Below are 20,936 nucleotides of genomic sequence, written 5' to 3' on the forward strand. Positions count from 1 at the left end.
TTTTGAGCTTTTAAACTTTGGTCTATAACTGATCCATAACATTAAATACTAATTAATAATGATGGGTTATCTACAGAAATATAGGAATAATTTTAAATATTTCTCTATTCACTATCTTTGCTAAGATCTTTACTGTTCTCTTAATGAAAAAAAAAAAAGATATTAAGAAGTGTTAGTGAGGATGTGAAGAAACTGGAACCCTCATACCCTGCTGTTGGGAATGTGAAATAACACATTTATTAGGAAAACCAGTTTGACCATTCCTGGAAAGATTAAATACATAGCTATTGTATAATCTAGAAACCCCTCCTATGTATATATGCCCAAGAAAACTAAAAATATGTCAACACAATCTTTTAATAGACTGTACCTGGCAATTCGGGAGTCACTAGGGCCAACCCCTCATACTGTTACCTCAACAACCACCAGCAAGCAACTCCCCCCTGGCTGGTGTTTCTGCAACACCCACTCCCTTCCTCTCTTTGCTCTGATTGCCCCTGGTGTGGCACTGGTCAGGTAAGAGCCTGGAACCAATGTCTAGGTGTCCATAGTTTTTATTTTTTAAAATGTTTACTGATTTCAGAGAGGAAGGGAAAGAGAGAAATATTGATGAGAATTATTGATCAGCTGCCTCCTGCATGCCCCATACTGGGGATCAAGCCCAAAACCTGAGCATATGCTCTGATTGGGAATTGAAATTTACCTCTTGGTTTATAGGTCAATACTCAACCACTGAGCCATGCCGGCTAGTCATGTCCATAGTTCTTAGAATGTTCATAGCAGCATTATTCACAATAGCCAAAAAGTGATTTGGAACAACCCAATGTCTATCAATTAATGAATGTCCTAGTATAAACAAAATGTGGTATATATACATTTACCCTAACGGAATTTTGACAATAAAAAGAAAGTATTGTAACATGCTATAATACAAATGAATCTTGAAAACATGCTAAGTGAAATAAGCCAGTCATATGGTATATGATTCCATTTATATGAAATGTCCAGAAAAGGCAAATCCAGACATAAAAAAATAGATTCGTGGTTTCCTATGGCTGGTGGGTTGGGAAAATGGGTAGTAACTACTAATGGGTATAGAACTTCTTTGTGGGGTGATGAAAATGTTCTAAAATGGATTGTGGTGATGACTGCACAATTCTGAATGTACTAAAAACTATTGAACTGTATACTTTACATGGGAAAATTATATGTGTGAATTATATCTCAATAAATCTGGTAGCAAAAATGTATGAGACATAGGAAAATTTACACATAGATTTTCTTTTGTTCTATCTATTTGTATCATTTTTATAAGACCTCCTTTAAAAGACATTCTTGATATTCTTTTCACAAATGTCCTTTAAAAGTCAATATAGCCTTTTCTTATTCCTATTATTTTAAAAGTTATATTACTTAAAATCTTCAAAACTGAGATGTCATTTATAGTTCCATAAATTCTGAGATAGCTTGAAAAGGTCAAGATGTTTTTACCATGACTGAAAAGGCTAACATTAAAAGCACACTTTTCACTCTCTAATAGATTGGGAAAATGAGTTTCTGTGATCTATATAAACCTGGGAGAACATGTACTTATTTAATATAATCTTAAGTTATATCCATGAAGTATATTGACTTCTGAAGGATACATTTCTCAAGTTTCTAAAAAGGGGCTATTAACTGTCTTTCTAAGGATACCTGGAAACTGTAGAACCCATGCCCTGCATATGTAATGAATGAAAAAAAAAAAAAAGTAAAGCTTTAAGTGCACTGTTTTTGTGTGTTTTTTTTCCTGCTGAATTTCTCCATGAGACATAACAAGCATTACTCTTCACAGATACAGATTGTGTCTGATAATCTGGTCTGAGAGATAAAATTTGTCAGACAGCTATCAAGATTTTGTAGAATATTTAATACTAGAGGCCCGGTGCATGAAATTTGTGCATGGGGGTATGTGTCCCTCAGCCCAGCCTGCACCCTCTCCAATCTGAGACCCTTCAAGGGATGTCTGACTGCTCATTTATGCCCGATCCAGGTAGGATCAGGCCTAAACGGGCAGTCAGACATCCCTCTCACAATCCAGGACTGCTGGCTCCCAACTGCTTGCCCGCCTGCCTTCCTGATCACCCCCTAACCACTCCCCTGCCAGCTAGATTAATGCCTAACTTCTCCCCTGCCACCCTGTTTGCTCCTAACTGCCCTCCTCTGCAGGCCTGGTCACCCCTAACTGCCTTCCCCTGCAGGCTTCCTTGAAGGCTTGGTCCCTCCCAACTGCCCTCCCCTTCTGGCCTGATTGCCCATAACTGCCCTCCCTTTCAGGCCTGGTCCCTCCCAACTGCCCTCCCCTGATGGCCATCTTGTGGCTGCCGTCTTGTGTCCACATAGGAGCAGCCGTCTTTGACCACATAGGGGCAGCCATCTGTGTTGGAGTGATGGTCAATTTGCATATTACTCTTTTATTAGATAGGATAGAGGCCTGGTGCATGGGTGGGGGCCAGCTGGTTTGCCCTGAAGGGTGTTCCCTTGGGGCGTGGGGCGGTCTGGGCGACGGGCCTGTGGTGGTTTTCAGGCATGCCAACCCCCTCTCCCCCAGCAACCCAAGCGGAGGCCCTGGTGTCTGGGATTTATTTATCTTCTATAATTGAAACTTTGTAGCCTTGAGCAGAGCCAAGCCTCCTGCTGCTCTGTGGCTGCAGCCATTTTTGTTGGGATTTATTTATCTTCTATAATTGAAACTTTGTAGCCTTGAGTGGAGGACTGGGCTGGCCAGGGTGTGCAGAATGCTTGGCTTCCTCCATCGCCAGGGGTAACCCAAGCCTCCTGTTCACAGCCATCTTGGTTGGGTTAATTTGCATACTCGCTCCTGATTGGCTTGTGGGCATGGCTTGTGAGTGTAGTGGAATGATGGTTAATTTGCATATTACTCTTTTATTAGCTAGGATATTAATGGGACAATGTTCATTGAGAAGCATACCATGCTTATTTTTGCATGTTTGAATTTAGTTAAAAGGAATCTCAGACTATCCTTTTTAAAAATGAGATAAATACTGACATATGCAATTACGTATATTAGTTTCAGATGTACAACATACTGATATATATACACACACTGAGTGGCCAGATTATTATGATCTCTGAATGAATAATAATCTGGCCACTCAGTGTAAATCCTATATGAAAAAAAAAGGCTTATATGCAAATTGTCCCCTCGACCAGGAGTTTGACCAGCAGTCAGGCCGACCAACCATCCATGACCCCTCTCACTGGCCAGGCTGGCCAGACCCCACCCATGCACGAATTCATGCACCGGGCCTCTAATATATATATATATATATACTGAGTGGCCAGATTATTATGCATTCAGAGATTACCAAAATAAGACTAGTTAGCATCCATTACCACACATAGTTAAATTTTTTTTGCGTGTGTGATGAGAACATTTTAAATAAACTTTTTTAGCTAACAAGAATTTTTTACCTTTTGGCTCCTTTCACCCATTTCACCCATTTTGTCCTCCCCCATTTCCCACCTGTGGCATCCACTAATTTGTTAATCTGTTCTCTGTATCTACCTGATCTATGCATTTTTAAATATTTTTTAATTCCATATACAAATAAGTGTTATAATACAGTTTCTTTGTTTGACATATTTCATGCATTTCACTTAGCACTATACTCTCAAGATCCATTCATGTTGTGGCAAATGGCAATATTTAATTATTTTTATAGCTCAATCATACAATCATATATATATATATATCTGATGATGGGCACTCAGATTGTTTCTACATTATGGCTATTATAAATAATAAATGTCAGGGTATATATATCTTTTTGAAGTAGAGGTTTTTCTTTTCTTCAGGTAATACCCAAAAGTGGAATTACTAGATGATATGGTAGTTCTATTTTTCAATTACTTGAGGTAACTGTTTTCCACAATAGCTACCCCAACATACATTTTCACAAATAGTAAATAAATATTCTCTTTTCTCACATCTTCACCAGCATTTGTTATTTTTTGTCTTTTTGCTTATAAATAACTGGAAACCTACTTTTGTCCTCCTTGTTTGTAACTTTTACTAGAGGTCTGGTACATGAAATTCTGGCACAGGGGGTGGGGAGGGGGTGCCCCTCAGCCTGGCCTGCACCCTCTCAAAAATACAGGATGCCTCAGGTAGGGTCCCTAGACCTGGCCAGCAATCAGGGCTTATAGGGGCTTTCCTTCCCCCAGCTGCTGGCAGCTGGCCCCGCCCCCACCACTGCCACTGCCATTGTGTGGCACTGCTCCTCCACCCTCACTACTGGTGACCTCCTCTGTGGGCAACAGGCATGGGGTGTGATCCCTTGGCTAGCCTGGGCCTCCCTCTGAGGGGAAATTGCTGGCCGGCCCTGCACACCCGCCACAGTGTCACTGGCAAGTGGTGTGGGGCTCCCTCTGTGGGGGGATAGATTGTGGGGGCCCCAGATTGATCACCCAGCAGAGGGAGGTCCCGCCCACCTGGCTGGGACTCTATGATAGATTGCCACACAGAGGAAGGCCCCGCCCACCCACCACAGTGCTGCCTGCCTGGTAGCCTGGGCCACCCTATTTGGGGCAATAGTGGAGCCCCTCTCCCCCACCCATATTGATTGCCCCACCAGCCAGTGGCCTGGGCCTCCCTTTGCAGGGCAATTGTGGGCAGGTCACCCAACCAATCACATCACACCCACCTTGGCTGGCATGGCACCAGTGTATGTTATAGCATGGTCATCCAGAAGGTCATCTGCTATTCAGTCATTGTGTTGATTTGCATATTATGCTTTTATCTTTGTAGACTAGAGGCCAGGTGCATGAAATTTGTGCATGGGGGTGTGTAGCTCAGCCCAGCCTGTACCCTTTCCAATTTGGGATCCCTCTCACAATCCAGGACTGCTGGCTCCCAACTGCTTGCCTGCCTACCTTCCTGATTGCCCCGAACTGCTTCTGCCTGCCAGCCTGATCACCCCCTAACCACTCCCCTGCCAGCCTAATTGATGTCTAATTGCTCCCCTGCTAGCCTGATTGCCCCTAACTGCCCTCCCCTGCAGGCCTGGTCCCCCCCCGCCCAACTGCCCTCCCCAACTGTCCCCCCCCAGCTGCCCTTCCCTGCAGGCCCAGTCGCCCCCAACCTCCCTCCTCTGCCCAGCCTGGTCCCCCTCAACTGCCCTCCCTTGCAGGCCTGGTCCCTCCCAACTACCCTCCTCTGCTGGTCTGATCGCCCACAACTGCGCTCCCTTGCAGACCTGCTCCCTCCCAATTGCCCTCCCCTGCTGGCCATCTTGTGGCAGCCATCTTGTGTCCACATGGGGGCAGCCACCTTGTGTGTTGGAGCAGTGGTCAATTTGCATATTACTCTTTTATTAGATAGGATTTCAGGTTCTCTATTGTATGTCATTGGGCTATTTGTCTTTTTCTTTTTTAAAATACCACATTGTCTTGATATGTAGCTTTAAAGAAAGTCTTAAAGTAAGGTAAAGTGAGTCCTCCATTTTGTTATTCTATATCAATATTGTCTTGTTTATTTGTGTTTGGTTTTTTTTTTTCCTTTCCATATAAGCTTCAGGATAAGTTTGTCAAAATCCACAAGTTAAGTCTCTGGAATTTTGATTGAGATTGCATGGAATTTATAAATTAAGTTTGAAAATTGAAATCTTGAGAATATTCAGTCTTCCTATCCATATACATGAAGCGTTATTTAGTTCTTTAATATTTTTGATGTTTTATAGTTTTCATTATATATTTTACATACATTGTTATATTTATTATAAACATTAAATATTTTGGGTGCTGATGCAAATTATATATTTTTTAATTTCAATTTCTATTTGTTCATGGTGACTATTTGATTTTGAGCTAGAAAATTATATCCCCTTTTGGCAGAGTCAACAGGAAGATATTTGAATGCATGGTCATAACCATCTTATATTTGAGGATAGGTTCTTATTTCTTTCAAAGCTGTAATCCAAAGGATTCATTACTTATTATTTCAGAACACATGCTTCTCTCCTGGCATTCTATGGTTCAATGCTTCTATAAATGTCTGTAAAAAGTTGTGTTTTTAAAGAATCATGTTATTTTTAAGCAATAAAAAGAAACAGCTACCATACCATAATTATCTCCAATAAATCTTTATATGAGTGAACTATCTAGATTTTGTTCTGTGATTGGAAGCTACAAAAGCAGATGAGGTGATATTAAATAGTACCACATTGACAATGGCTTTCATCACTGGTATATAGCATGGTCAACGTCTTCATTAACAGCAATATTTATATACTTTCCCACCAAAATCGAATTTCCCCAAGTCCAAACTAATGGACTTTGCATTATACATTGTGTCCAGGCGAATATCACAAGTGAATGAACTTTTCCTGTTTAAGTATGTTCCATTAACAAGAGCTTTACAAACACAAAGCCATATTAGTATTACAGAAGAAATAAGAAAATATAAAGAATTTCTTAATAAATATGTAGTTAATTATGCTTGTTCTTATAACACTATCAAAGATGCATATTTTCCCTTTTGCTGTAATTTATCAAGTGCATATATAAATTTGTCATAAAAGACAGTAAGAAAATAGTTTATCTTTTTAATAAAACCCACTTTCTAGTTATTTCTGGAATCTCAATTTAAAGATAATAAACATTATTAATTAAATGTTTATGCCCTATCAGGGACATGTTTATAAAGAAATATGACATGAGAAAGTATTGTTTTATACCAAAAGATACAGCTTACTTTAAAAAGGCTTTGAAATAAGTATTGGTGTTAAATTACTTATTTAATTCTTTTTTTGAAATGTATTACATTTATTGGGATGGTATTGTTTAAGAAAAGTATGTATATAGGTTTCAATTCTATAATGCATCACTGGTATATAGCATGTTGACCACTCAAAGTCGTCTTCTGTTACCATATATTTGAACTCTTTCTCACTTTTCTACCTCCCCCAACTTACCTTTCCTCTTATAATCAAAGTACTGCTGTCTGTGGCTTTTTGTTTGTTTGTTTGTCGCACCTCTTCATGTTTTGCTGTCAATTTTATATCCCACATATGAGTGAAATCATATGGTTCTTAAATTTTCCATCTGATTTGTTTAGCTTAGCATAATATCCTCAAGATCTATTCATGTTATTGAAGATGATATTTCATCATTCCTTATGTCTGCATAGCATTTCTTTGTGTATATGTATTCCTTCTCTTTTATCCAGTCACTTAGTGAAGGGCACTTCTATTGTTTCCATGGCCATTGTGAATGATGCTGTAATGAACATAGGGGCACATATATCTTTTCAAATAAATGTTTTCAAATTTTCTGAGTAGATAACCAGAAGAGGAGCTGCTGGGTCATATGGTAACCCTATTCCTAATTTTTGAGGAGCCTGCATACTGTTTTCCACAGTGACTACAAAATAGAAAAACAAACAAACAAAACTCATAGGCACAAACAACAATATGGCGGTTACCAGAGGGAAGGGGCCTGTGGAATCCCTTGTCATGTCCCACGTGTTTCAGGGTTCCCGTTCAGGTCCGGTTTCTGGAGAAGGCTGCAATCAAAATGAAAAGAAGCTAGAAAAGAATCAATTCGAGTAAATGGGGGGCCAGGCGGGAGCCCACCTCTAGTGGGAGGACTACCCCCTGCTCTGGCCTTTGCCATCCCTTTTATTGGGGTTCTGAGAGACACCCATATCCTTTAGGCAGGAAATTTCAATAATAGACAATCAGCAAAAATTTACATATGATTAACAGGTGAGAGTCGATTTAACTACCAATGTCTCAACTAAACAATGAGTGACTAGCTCTGACCATTCAGAGCGATTAAGGTTGACCAAAGCATTCTGCATTCCCTTTTCACATTTAACTTCCAATGTCTCAATGTTCGGTTTCCGGCAGGGGCCGAGTGTAGCAAAGGGTAAAGTAGGTCAAATATATGGTGATGGAAGAAAATTTGACTTTAGATGGTGGGCACACTGGAATACAGATTATATATTATAGAATTGTAAACCTATATAATATTATTAACCTGTCTCCACTTCAAAATTACCACCCTAGACGTGTGGGCTCTCAACCCTATGCAGGAATCTCCAACCCAAGGCACTAGAGCCAGGAAGAGGAGTCTATATAGCTTCTGGCTGTGAAAATCAGTGAGGATTCAGTCCACATAGGAGAAAATGGATTCTACCCGAAGCCCAGATGTCATTTTCCAGGGTTGAGCACTTTTATTGTTACAGCACCAGCCTTGGGATTGTACTACCTGGTCCTCCAACTCCTGGCAACATCACCCTACCAAACTTGTGTCATACAAAAAGGTCTGTTGGCTGCACCCAACAGAGATCTTTGGGGTGCTCTTTTTTCTGTTGAAACTCTTGGCAGATATTCAGATACCAATTGTGCTGTGTAGCTTTGATATGGGGGCCATTCTTCCCCACCTAGCTTGAACAGCCATTGCCCCCCCCCCCCCCCGCCTTCATCTAATCAATCACTTGGCCTGTCCTTCCACTACTAATTGCTCTGCTCTTCTGAGCATGGTCCAGAGGGGATCAGAGCACTGCACAGAGATCATCTCTCTGGAAGCTCTTATCTAGGACTCAGGTGGGTGCTGGGTTGTGCAGTACAGCCAGGCAGAGGGGCCACTTTTACCCTCCCTGGATGCTCAGCTGGCAGCACTCCCCAAACAGGAGACTCACTGGACCTGTCCTTCCCACAACCTGTGGCCCCATCCTACTGGTCTCAGTCCCTCAGATAGATATGAGTGCTGTGCAGACCTGAGATCTTTGAAGCATGGTTCCCTGGGAGGTTCTTGTCTGGGACTCGGGTGGGTGCTGAGTTTTGTGGTTCTGGTGCAAGGATGGCATTCTTATTGGCCTTGTGAGGTCAGCTGGTGCCATAACAGACGAGTCATTTGGCCTGTCTCTCTAACTCCCAGAGGCCCCAAATTGCTGAGCTTGTTCTTGCAGAGGGGCTGGCTGACTTCATCCAACCTGAATCAGTGGTGCATTCCTTCTGGTAGGGCTAGGGTTAGAGACTCAGGCCAAGACTGAGTAGTATGACTCTGGAATAGGGGCCACTGTACCCCATTGAGTGCTTGACTATGCAACAGACCTACTAGACCTCTCCTCCAGACCCTGGTAAGCCTAAAGCATCAAGTTTGCATCTTTTGGAAGGGTCTGAGGGTTGTGGCAGCCTGGGACCATGATACAGTCTTTGTACAGAAGGCTCTTGTGGAAGACCAAGCAAAGTCAGGAGGTAGTGGTGTACAGATAACAGGAGGCAAGCTAAGGGTGGCTTGGAACCGTTACTGCATTACTGATCTCCTCCAGGCTCAGAGATGACCACTGTACACAAGTTGGCCTCTCCCATGCATACCCAGGCCCAAGAGAGGCCACAAACAATGAATTGTATGGTAGCTCTATCCAGGAAACCCAAGTCTGGTTACAGGCAGTGTCTGACGTCAACCTGCACTGAAAACTAACTCATGTGGACCTAGAACAAACACAACCAGTGGAGGGATTCAGAACACACCAGAGCTCAATCAAACTAACCACACAAGAAACTCACCCAAAGGAAGATTACAGCAGGTGATAGACCTTGCTAGAAACAACTTCACCATGGAGGACAGGCCCTGCACAGTGGTTCATACACTGTGATTGAGATCTATCCTTACAATTAACACCTCCCACAAATGGGCAAAAATCATTTCAGACTCAACTGCAACAGGAGGTTGTACACAACCCACAAAAGGAGCATTCATGAAGCACCTTGCCATTGTAATCAGGGACTCTGTGCTACTGAACCCCATAGGATACCTACTATACAAAACCACCATAACAAGTTCAAGAGTCACAGCAGATCTATCTAATACAGAATGACAAATACAGGAAGGAAGACAAAATGGGGAGACAAAGAAATGTGCTCTAGCCTGGCCAGCATGGCTCAGTGGTTGAGCATCGGTCTATGAACCAACGGGTCATGGTTTGGATCCTGGTCAGGGTACATGCCTGGGTTGCTGGCTCAATCCCCAGTGGGGAGCATGCAGGGGGCAGCTGATCAATTATTCTCTCTCATTATTGATGTTTCTATCTCTCTCCCCCTCCCCCTTCATCTCTAAAAACAATAAAAGTATATTAAAGAAGAAGAAAAATAAAAGAAAAGAAATGTGCTCCAAATAAAATAAAAAAACAAGAGAAATTCCCAGAAAAATATTTAAAGGAAATGGAAGCAAACAAGATAAAAAATAAATGCAGAGTTCAAAAATAAGGGTTATAAGAGTGTTCAAGAACCTGAAGGGAAGAATGGGTTATCTCAGTGGAAACTTAAACAAAGACATAGCATGAAAAAGGATATATAAACCATAAAAAAATCAGGAATATCTGTTATGAATAATAGCCTGGAAAGTATCAACAGCAGATTACAAGAAACAGGCTCAGATCAGGAATTTAAAGGACAAGATAATAGAAAACACCCAAACAGAGCAGTAAAAAAAAAAAAAATTCTTCAAAATGAGGAAAGTCTAAGGAACCTCTGGGGGAACAACAAGTGTAACAATAGCAGCATCATATGGGTTTCAGAAGAAGAAGAGAGAGAGCAAGGGGTCAAGAACATGTTTGAAGAAATAATGGCTAAAATTTTATTTAACCTGCTGAAGGAAAAAGACACACAAGTCCAGTAAGCACAGAGAGTCCCAAACAAGAGGAATCTAAAAAGGCCCACACCAAGACACATCATAATTAAAATGACAGAGGTTAAAGTTAAAGAGAGAATCTTAAAAGCAGCAAGAGAAAGACAGTTAGTTACCTACAAGAGAGTTCCCATAAGGATTCCAGCTGATTTCTTTCTTTCTTTTTTTAAAATAATTTTTGTGAGTTTATTTGAACCAAACTGTGGACAATTGTTGGGAAACAGAATCTCAATGCACTGAGACAATGCTCCAGAGAAGGTGGTTGTTCACCTATTAATATAAATTATCATCAAAGGTGGAGATGTAAGTGGGCTACATGAAATCCATTGGTGATAGATTAGGAAGGTGGGAGAATGCAAAAGGGGGGAAAACTCTGAGATTGGATAAAAAGCAAAACAATAGACACATGCTTCTTTTACATAGGTGGGTGCAGGGTAGTTAACAGTCAACAGTTAGCATGATAAAAATAACAACGAGGGAATTTGTGGTTTCTGCCTTGCTGCCCTGGAGCCCTGGTGCATTGGTGTGCCCTGATGGGTCTGGAAAAAGGGAAGTTACAAGTAAACCTGACATTCCAAAGGTATGTTATCCAGATGCAAAAAGACAACATGTTCAGTTAAGATCAAAGTTGATCTTTGTCAGGAAAGATACCAGCCTAGAACAAGACTACCCACCATAGACTACTTTTTAATTAAAAGGTTTTAATTTCAGACCATCCTTTGTGGTTACTTTAGGTCTCTGAGTTTGCAAGGCTGCTATGCAGGTCTTTCCTGAGCTAGTCAGGTTAGCATGTGGTCCCTTTTCATTCACACCACATATTTACATGAGTTCTGATTATATCCTTATCAAATTTCTGACCCTGCCTTTTTATTACTTTATATTTTTAGCTTTACAGACATTATTTGTAAAGGTGACTCCTTTCTCTTCTTCCTTATCTTTTATCTTATTTATAATTATCTTGAATATTCCTTACTTTTCCATATGAACTAAGGGTCAGTAGTCAAGTTTCAACTAAAAATGCCCTTTAGTAATTAGTTAGAATTTCATTAAACCTGTAGACTAATCTGAGTACAATTGCCATCTTTAAAATATTTCCAGTTAGCAAAATGATATATATCTACATTTATCCTGGGTTTTTATATCTAGTAACTTTTTAAAAAAATTCTTTATTGTTGAAAGTCTTACATATAATATTACATAAATCTGTTTTCCCCTCATTGACCTCTTCGCAGCCATCCCCACCCCCCAACACATACCCTAACCACTCTAGTGTCTGTGTCCATTGGTTATTCTTATATGCATGCATACAAGTCCTTTGGTTGATTTATCACCCCCTTCCCCACCTTCTCTCTGAGGTTTGACTGTTTGTTCAGTCCTTCTCTGTCTCTGGATCTATTTTTGTTCATCAGTTTATTTGTTCATTATATTCCACAAATGAGTGAGATCATGTGATATTAAACTTTCTCCGACTGGCTAATTTCACTTAACATAATGCTCTCCAGATCCATCCATGCTGTTACAAATAGTAAGAGTTCTTTCTTTTTTATAGTAGTGTAGTATTTCATTGTGTAGATGTACATGGCTTTTTAATCCACTCATCTGCTGATGGGCACTTAGGCTGTTTCCAAATCTTCGCTATTGTAAATTATGCTGCTATGAACATAGGGTGCATAAGTCCTTTATGATTGGTATTTCTGATTTCTTGGGATATATTCCTAGATGTGAGGTTACTGGGTCAAATAGGACTTCCATTTTTAATTTTTTGAGGAAACTCCATACTATTTTCCACAATGGATACACCAGTCTGCAATCCCACAAGCAGTGTAAGAGGGTTCCTTTTTCTCCACATCCTCCCCAGCACTTTCATTTGTAGATTTGTTGATGATAGCCATTCTGACAGGTATGAGATAGTATCTAATTGTCATTTTGATTGATATCTCTCTGATGATTAGTGACTTTGAACATGTTTTCATATGCTCTCCACCTTCTTATGTCCACTTTGAAAAGTGTCTATTTAAGTCCTTTGTCCGTTTTTGATTGAATTATCTTCCTTTCTTTTAAATAAATATATTTTATTGATTTTTTACAGAGAGGAAGGGAGTGGGATAGAGATAGAAACATCAATGAGAGAGGAACATCAATCAGCTACTCTTGCACACTCCCTACTGGGAATGTGCCTGCAACCAAGGTACATGCCCTTGACTGGAATTGAACATGGGACCCTTCAGTCCCCAAGCTGACTCTCTATCCACTGAGCCAAAGCAGTTAAGGTGGATTATCGTCCTTTTGTTAAGATGTATGAGTTCCCTATAAATTTTGGAGGTTTGGCCCTGCTTGGATATAACGTTGGCAAATATGTTATCTCATGCAGTGAGATTTCTTGTTGTTTTGTTGATGGTTTCTATTGCTGTGCAGAAGTTTTTTATTTTGATGTAGTCCCATTTGCTTATTTTCTCCTTAGTTTCCACCACCCCAGGAGCTGTATAGGTAAAGATATTGCTATGACATACGTCTGCTATTTTGCTACCAATGGATTCTTCTAAGATTTTTATGGTTTCGAGTCTTATATTTAAGTTCTTTATCCATTTTGAGTTTATTTTTGGTTTATGGTATAAGTTAGTGGTCTATTTTCTTTCTTTCTTTTTTTTTTTTTGCATATATCTGTCAAATTTTCCCAACACCATTGTATGCTCTTGCCTCCTTTGTCAAATATTAATTGAGCATAATGACTTGGGTTGATTTCTGGGTTCTCTGTTCTGTTTTATTGGTCTATATGTCTGTTCTTGTGCCAGTAGCAGGCAATTTTGAAAACAGTGGTTTTGTAATATAGCTTGATATCTGGTATTGTGATCCCTCTAACTTTTTTCTTCTTTCTCAGGATTGCTGTTTCTATCTGGGGTCTTCTTTTATTCCATATGAATTTTTGGAGAGTTTGTTCTAGTCTGTGAAATATGCTGTTGGCATTTCAATGGGGATTGCATTAAATCTATAGATTGTTTTGTGTAGTATGGACATTTTAATGATGTTGATTCTACTAATACAGGAGCATGGTATATTCTTCCATTTGTTTATGACTTCCTCTATCTCTTTTTTCAATGTCCTGTAGTTCTCTGAGTACAGGTCTTTTACCTCCTTAGTTAACTTTATTCCTAGGTAGCTTAATTTTTTTGGTGCAATGGTAAATGGGATTTTTTTGTTTGTTTGTTTTTCTTTCTGTGAGTTCATTATTGGTGTATAAAAATATAGATTTCTGGGTGTTAATTTTTTATCCTGCTACATTGATGAATTCATTTATTAAATCTAGTAGTTTTGATGGAGTCTTTAGGATGTTCTATATACAATATCATGTCATCTGCGAATAATGACAACTTTACTTTTTTTCAATTTGGATGCCTTTTATTTCTTCTTCTTGTCTGATCACAATGGCTAGCACTTCTAGTACTATGTAAAATAAGAGTGGTGAGAGTGGGCATCCCTGTCTTGTTCCTGTTCTTAGGGGAAATGGTTTAAGTTTTTGCCCATTGAGTATGATGTTGGCTGTTGGTTTGTCATATAAGGCTTTTATTATGTTGATATATGATCCCTCTATTCCCACTTTGCTGAGAATTTTTATCAAGAAAGGGTGTTGGATTTTGTCAAATGCTTTTCTGCATTAATTGATAGGATTATGTGATTTTTATCTCTTAATTTGTTTATGTGATGTATCACATTTATTGATTTGTGTATATTGTACTATTCTTGCATCCCCTGAAGAAATCCCACTTGGTCATGATTTATTATCTTTCTAATTCACTGCTAGAACCAATTTGGTCAGATTTTGTTGAGGATTTTATTATCTATGTGCATCAGAGATATTGTCCTGTAATTCTCTTTTTTTGTAGTGTCTTTATCTGGTTTTGGAATTAGGATAATGTTGGCTTCATAGGAAGAGCTTGGAAGTGTTCCTTCTTCTTGAATCTTTTGGAATAGTCTAAGGAGGGTAGGTTTTAGTTCTTTGAATGTTTGGTAAAACTCGCCTGTGATGCCCGCTGGCCCAGGCCTTTTTTTTTTTTTGCTGGAAGTTTTTGTTTACTGCTTCAATTTTCTCCATAGTTATTGGCCAATTCAGATTTTTTTTTTATTCTTCCTGATTGAGATTTGGAAGGTAGTATTTTTCTAGGAATATGTTCATTTCTTCCAGGTTGACCAGTTTGTTGGAATAGAGTTGTTCATAGTATTTTCTTTAAATCCTTTGTATTTCTGTGGGGTTTGTTGTTATTTTGTCTCTTTCAGTTCTTATTTTGTTTATTTGGGTCTCCTCTCTTTGCTTCTTGGTGAGCCTGGTGATCAGTTCATCAATCTTGTTTATCCTTTCAAAAAAACATCTCTTGATTTTATTGATCTTTTGTATTTTTTTTTTTTTTGTCTCTATGTCATTTATTTTCCACTCTGATCTTCATTATTTCCTTCCTTCTGCTTACTCTGGGCTTTTCTTGTTGCTCTCTTTCTAATTCTTTACAATGAAGAGTTAGATAAGTTATTGTAAGTTTTTCTTATTTTTTGAGGTAGGACTGTAATGCTATGAACTTCCCTCTCAAGACCGCTTTCACTGTGTCCCATATATTATGGATTGTTGTGCTTTCATTGTCATTTGTTTCCAGGCTGTTTTTTTTTAAATTTATTTCATCTTTTATCTCTTTGGTAACCCATTCATTGTTTAATAACATGCTATTTAGTGTTTGAATTTTTATGATTGTTTTTATTGTAGTTTGTTTATAATGTGCCATTGTGATCTGAGAAGATGCTTGATATGATTTCAATCTTCTTGAATTTGAAGAGACTTTGCCTGTGTCCCAATATGTGATCTATCTTTGAGAATGTCCCATATGCACTTGAGAAGAATGTCTATTCTATAGCTTTGGGGTGAAATGTTCTGAAGATGTCAATCAAGTTCACTTGATCTGGTGAATCATTTAGTATTGCTGTTTGTTTGCTAATTTTTTGTCAAGAGGATTTATCCAGTGATATCAATGGGCTATTAAAATCCCCTACTATGAGTGTATTGCTCTCTATCTCTCCTGGATATCTTCCAGAAGTTTTTTATGTTTTTGGCTGCTCCTGCATTGGGTGCATAAATGTTTACCAGAATTATATCCTCATTGCATCGATCCCTTTAGTGTTATTAAGTGGCCTTCCTTAGCTATTGTTATGGCCTTCACTTTGAGGTCTATTTTGTCAGACATAACTATTGCTTTCTCAGCTTTTTTTTTTTTTTCATTTCCATTTGCCTGAAAAATATTTTTCCATACTTTCATTTTCAGTTAGTGTGAGTCCCTTGTTCTGAGATGGGTCTCTTGTAGACAGCATATATATGGGTCGTGTTTTCTTATCCATTAAGCCACTCTATGTCTTTTTTTTAATTTTCTTTATTAATTAAGGTATTACATGTGTCCTTATTTCCCCATTACCCGCCCCCAAACCCCTCATTCATGCCCTTACACCCCTATTGTTTGTGTCCATTGGTTAGGCTTATATACATGCATACAAGTCCTTTGGTTGATCTCTCTCCTTACCCCCACCCTCCCCTACCTTCCCTCTAAGGTTTAATGGTCTGAACAATGTTTCTCTGTCTCTGGATCTGTTTTGGTTCATCAGTTTATGTTGTTCATTATTTTCCATAAATGAATGAGATCATGTGATATTTATCTTTCTCTGCCTGGCTTATTTCACTTAGCATAATGTTCTCCAGTACTCTATGTCTTTTTGATTGGAGCATTTTGTCCATTTACTTTTAAGGTTATCAATAGGTATTTTTTGTAGCCATTTTTATTTTTATGCCTGTGTTCCTTCTTCCCTTTCTATTTCCTCTCTTTACAAGAATCCCATTAGCATTTCTTGCATTGCTGGCTTGGTAGTGATAAACTCTCTTAGCCTTTATTTATTTATTTATTTATTTATTTATTTATTTATTTGTCTGTGAAGCTCCTGATTTCCCCTTTGATTTTGAATGATAGCCTTGCTGGATAAAATATTTTTGGATTTAGTCCCTTGCTTTGTATCACTTTGTATATTTCATTCTATTCCCTTTTGGCCTGATATGTTTCTGTTGATAAATAATTTGATAATCTAATAGGAGATCCTTTGTAGGTAACTCTCTGTCTCTCTCTTGCAGCCTTTAAAATTCTCTCTTTGTCATTAACATATGCCATTGTAATTATGACGTGTCTAGGTGTGGATCTTTTGGGGTTCATCTTTTTTGGGACTTTGTGTGACTTTTCCTTCCCCAAATCAGGGAAGTTTTCTATCATCATTTCTTCAAATAAGTTTTATAATACTTGTTCCTCTTCTTGTCCTTCTGGCACCCCGATTATACAAATGTTCCTTTGTCTTATGTTGTCCCAAATCTCCCTTTGGCTCTCCTCCTGCTTTTTAAATTTTTTTCTCCAACTGCTGCTCAGATTGGGTGTGTTTCTCTGCCCTATTTTCTAACTCATTAATTTGGTCCTCTGCTCCTTCTAGTCTACTGTTGAAACCTTCCATTATGTTTTTATTGTAGCAATATCATTTTTTATTTTCCTTGATTCTCACACATGTTGTTGATATTCTCATCCATCTGATTTATGTACTGTATGACCCTTATTCTGAATTTTTTTCTGACATATTGCATGCCTCTGTTTTGTTTATTTCCATTTCTGGCAATTCCTCCTTTTCTTTCCTTTGGGGGTTGTTTCTTTGTCTCTCCATTTTTGCTGTCTCTTTTTGGCCCTGGGCACCCTGCTTGGGGTTTTAGAGGTTTAAGATCCTATCAGGGCAATGGTCTGGGACTCCTTAGCCCAGAGTCTGGGTCTGCCTTCAGTCTCACAACTTTATTGTCTCTGTTCTGAGTTGTATCCCCTTCTCCCATGTATCTGGTCCCTTAGTTATCTGCTTTAGATGCTTGGGGTGGTGGGAACATGTGCACAGTTCCTCTGATGTGTGACTTCCTGTGAAGATCCAGAGCCTTCTGGCACCCAATTTACTGTGCAGCCTTGTACCTGTGGCAGGATACAAGGTCCTTTTAGCAGCACACTTGCTGCATGGTCCTGTGGCCCCTGGCTGGGCACACTGGCTTGTTCCAGGTCATCACGGCAGTGCTTTTTTATGGCCCAGAATGATGCCTGTGCTGGGTTGCTCCAGGTAGTCCCTACAGGACTGTTCCAGGGCTGGGGAGAAGTAGATGTGGGTTGCTCTGGGTCACATAGTCAGAGCTCCCCTGTGTCCTGAGTGGGAGCGTGCTGGGTTACTCCAAGTTGCCCCTGCAGCAAGACCCTGGGCTTGGGGTAGAATGGGCACAGGTTGCTCTGTTTCACATAGTACCGGCTTTCATCTAGACATGCACTCAGTTGCTCCAGTTCACCCCTCCTCAGTGTGGAGCAGGGTTAGATTGCCCTGAGTCACTCAGTCCACAGTCTCCTATTGTCTGGGGTGAGGTACACATTGGGTTACTCTAGATGGCTCTGGCAGGACTGTCCCTGAGGCTGGGGTGGGGCAGGTGTGGGTTGCTCTGGATTGCATAATCAGAGCTCCCTTGTGGCCCAGACTGGTTCATGCTCTGGGTTGCTCCGGATCACTCAGACAGCAGGTACTAGGGATGGGGGTGGAGCAGGCACTGGGTGGCTCCTGGTTAGGCTAGCAGCATGGTTCTGAGGTCTGGGGTGGGGGCTGGGCACAGGGTTCACCCTGGCTTGCACTCACTGCAGGGTCTTGCAGCTGGATCCTAGGATGCTGGGTACCAGTGGGCTGGTGAGTAAGCCTAGTGTGGGAGCCACTCTACTTTTGCATGCTCCCTGCTGATGTATGGGAGCCTGCTGGGAGATACTGCACCACTAACTGCCCAGGCATGATGATGTTCCATGCAGGTTATGGCTGGCAAGTGGCATTCTCTAGGTGTCCTCTGCCCTTCCTTATTGAAAATTGTCTTCTCAGCTGTGTCTAATTTGTTAATTCAGGGTGGATGTTTCCAAATTTATTTTCTTTTCTAGCCTGGCCCTAGGAGGAGGTGCACAGCACTGCTGCCATTTTCTCTCATCCTTCTGCTGATTTCTTAACAAAAACACTTGAGGTCAGAACAAATTGGCATGAAATATTCACAGTAATGAAAAGCAAGGACCTAGAACCAAGCTAGTCTACCCAACAAGACTATCCTTTACAATGAAAGGAAAATTAGGAGCTTCCCAACCTCACATCACCCTGCTTGGCCCCGGAGGATGGCTAGATTCCTCAGGGAAGGAACAACCTAAGACAGGCACAGTCGCAGAGGGGCCATCAGGAGAGAACTTGGGGGTCAACAGAGGTGAGGCCCAGACCCTCACCCCTCCTACTTTGCAGGAGCCTGAACCCTCACCCCTTCTGAGGGAGGTCTCCTGCCCCCATGGCTGCTTTGCTTCCATTGTCCAGCTCAAATCGGGACACAGGTAACAGACAGAGACTTGGCCAACAGTAGCTGCCCTCTCACTGCAACAAGACTTGTTTGAGTTGTCTTGTACCCATGGTGTGGGGAAGTTGGTTTTTGATATCTAAATCCAGCCTAATACCAGGAATGCTCAGGGCTTACTCAAGAAGGAAAATAATCCTTTCCACTAATATTTACAGGGTAAAATAAGACAGTTGTTAGAGTATTAAATTTGACAATAAAATAGTCAAGTTTTCAGACTAATTTAAATTGGCTAATTGAAATAAGCAAATATTCTAGAGAAATTAATTGTACTAGATGAAAAGCTGTTCCTAAAGTGTTAACTAAAATTTTTATTGGTAGTTCATCTCATGGTAAAATTGTGTAACATGTAATGAACCTAAAGCAGTCATATTTTAGTGCAAAAAATTAAAATTTAAAAGCTATCAAGACTACATTATAAAATTTCCAAAAGCCTCCTAATATTTAAATCAAAAAAGGGGGCATAGTAGAAGAATATCATGTAAGGAAAAATATCCTGTAAGTAAATTACATCTAGAAAATTTTTACTTTAGAAAATTAACTTTCATTTGTAATGCTAACAGCAAGACACCCATGAAAAACACACATGGTGTCAAAACAAACCAAAGGAAAATCGTTTGGGGAAAAAAATGAAAAAGGATCCCAAGTCAAATTTATAGAAAATATTCCTTTATTAACTTTTGGTCAAGAATATGTTTGTATATTTTCAGAAAACAACTCCAAGACCATGTGGATTCCTTCAACAGAGAGGAATTGACAGGATTGCTCCAGCCATGAAGACAGAAGAGAAACAGTCCAGAGATGGAAGATGCTGATGATGCCTTGCCATACTAGCAGTCAGCATCTGTGTGTGGCTAGGTTGCCCAGGACCAAACCAGAGAGGGTCGGACCTACATTACCACTATTTGTCCACATCCAGAACTGAAATATCATTGCTGACATGTACACATAAGGAACTGTTTGACATTGAAATTGGGACTCAAAAGAACTGTTGGCCCAGAACGAAACTCACTGCAGACTGATTTATTTGCCTCTCAGCATATCCATTTTTGCTTGTCTCATTTTCGGTTCTTTTAAGTGTATTTCTTGTATCACATGATCTCACTCATCTAAGGGAAAGAATGAACAACATAAACTGATGAACAAAAACAGGCCTGGAGACAGGGAAGCATCGATCAGACTGTCAAACCTCAGAGGGAAGGTAGGGGAGGGTGGGGGTAAGGGGGAGAGATCAACCAAAGGACATGTGTGCATGCATATAAGCCTAACCAGTGGTCACAGACAAACAGCGGGGTGGGGCATGCATGGGGAGGGGTTTGGGATGGGAATGGGGGGATGAGGACAAATATGTGATACTTTAATCAATAAATAAATTTAAAAAAAGAGCTTCCCAGACCCCCCCCCCAAAAAAAAAACACAGAAGTTGTTAAAGGACCTTATTTAAGAAGAAAGAGAAAAATAAATGGAGGAACATAGATGTAAATAATAAAATGGTAATCAATTGGTAGCTATCAATAATAACTTCAGGTGCATTGTGAGTGCACACCAGAGGGACATTGTGTGCCTCCTTGTCTGGGCTCTGGGACCCTGTACTGAGTGCATGCCAGAGGGACCTCCCATGCCACCAATATGAATAAGAATCAAGAGGAAATGAAGAATGACTTAATTGCAATACAGAACACCTTGTAAAGATTTAACAGTAGTCTAGAAGAAGCTGAGGACTAAATTAATGAGTTAGAAGACAAGGTAAAAAACCAAAACCAAAACAAACAAACAAAACCCAATCTGA

Source organism: Cnephaeus nilssonii (assembly GCF_951640355.1).
Source record: "Cnephaeus nilssonii genome assembly, chromosome: 10".
NCBI lineage: Eukaryota > Metazoa > Chordata > Mammalia > Chiroptera > Vespertilionidae > Cnephaeus > Cnephaeus nilssonii.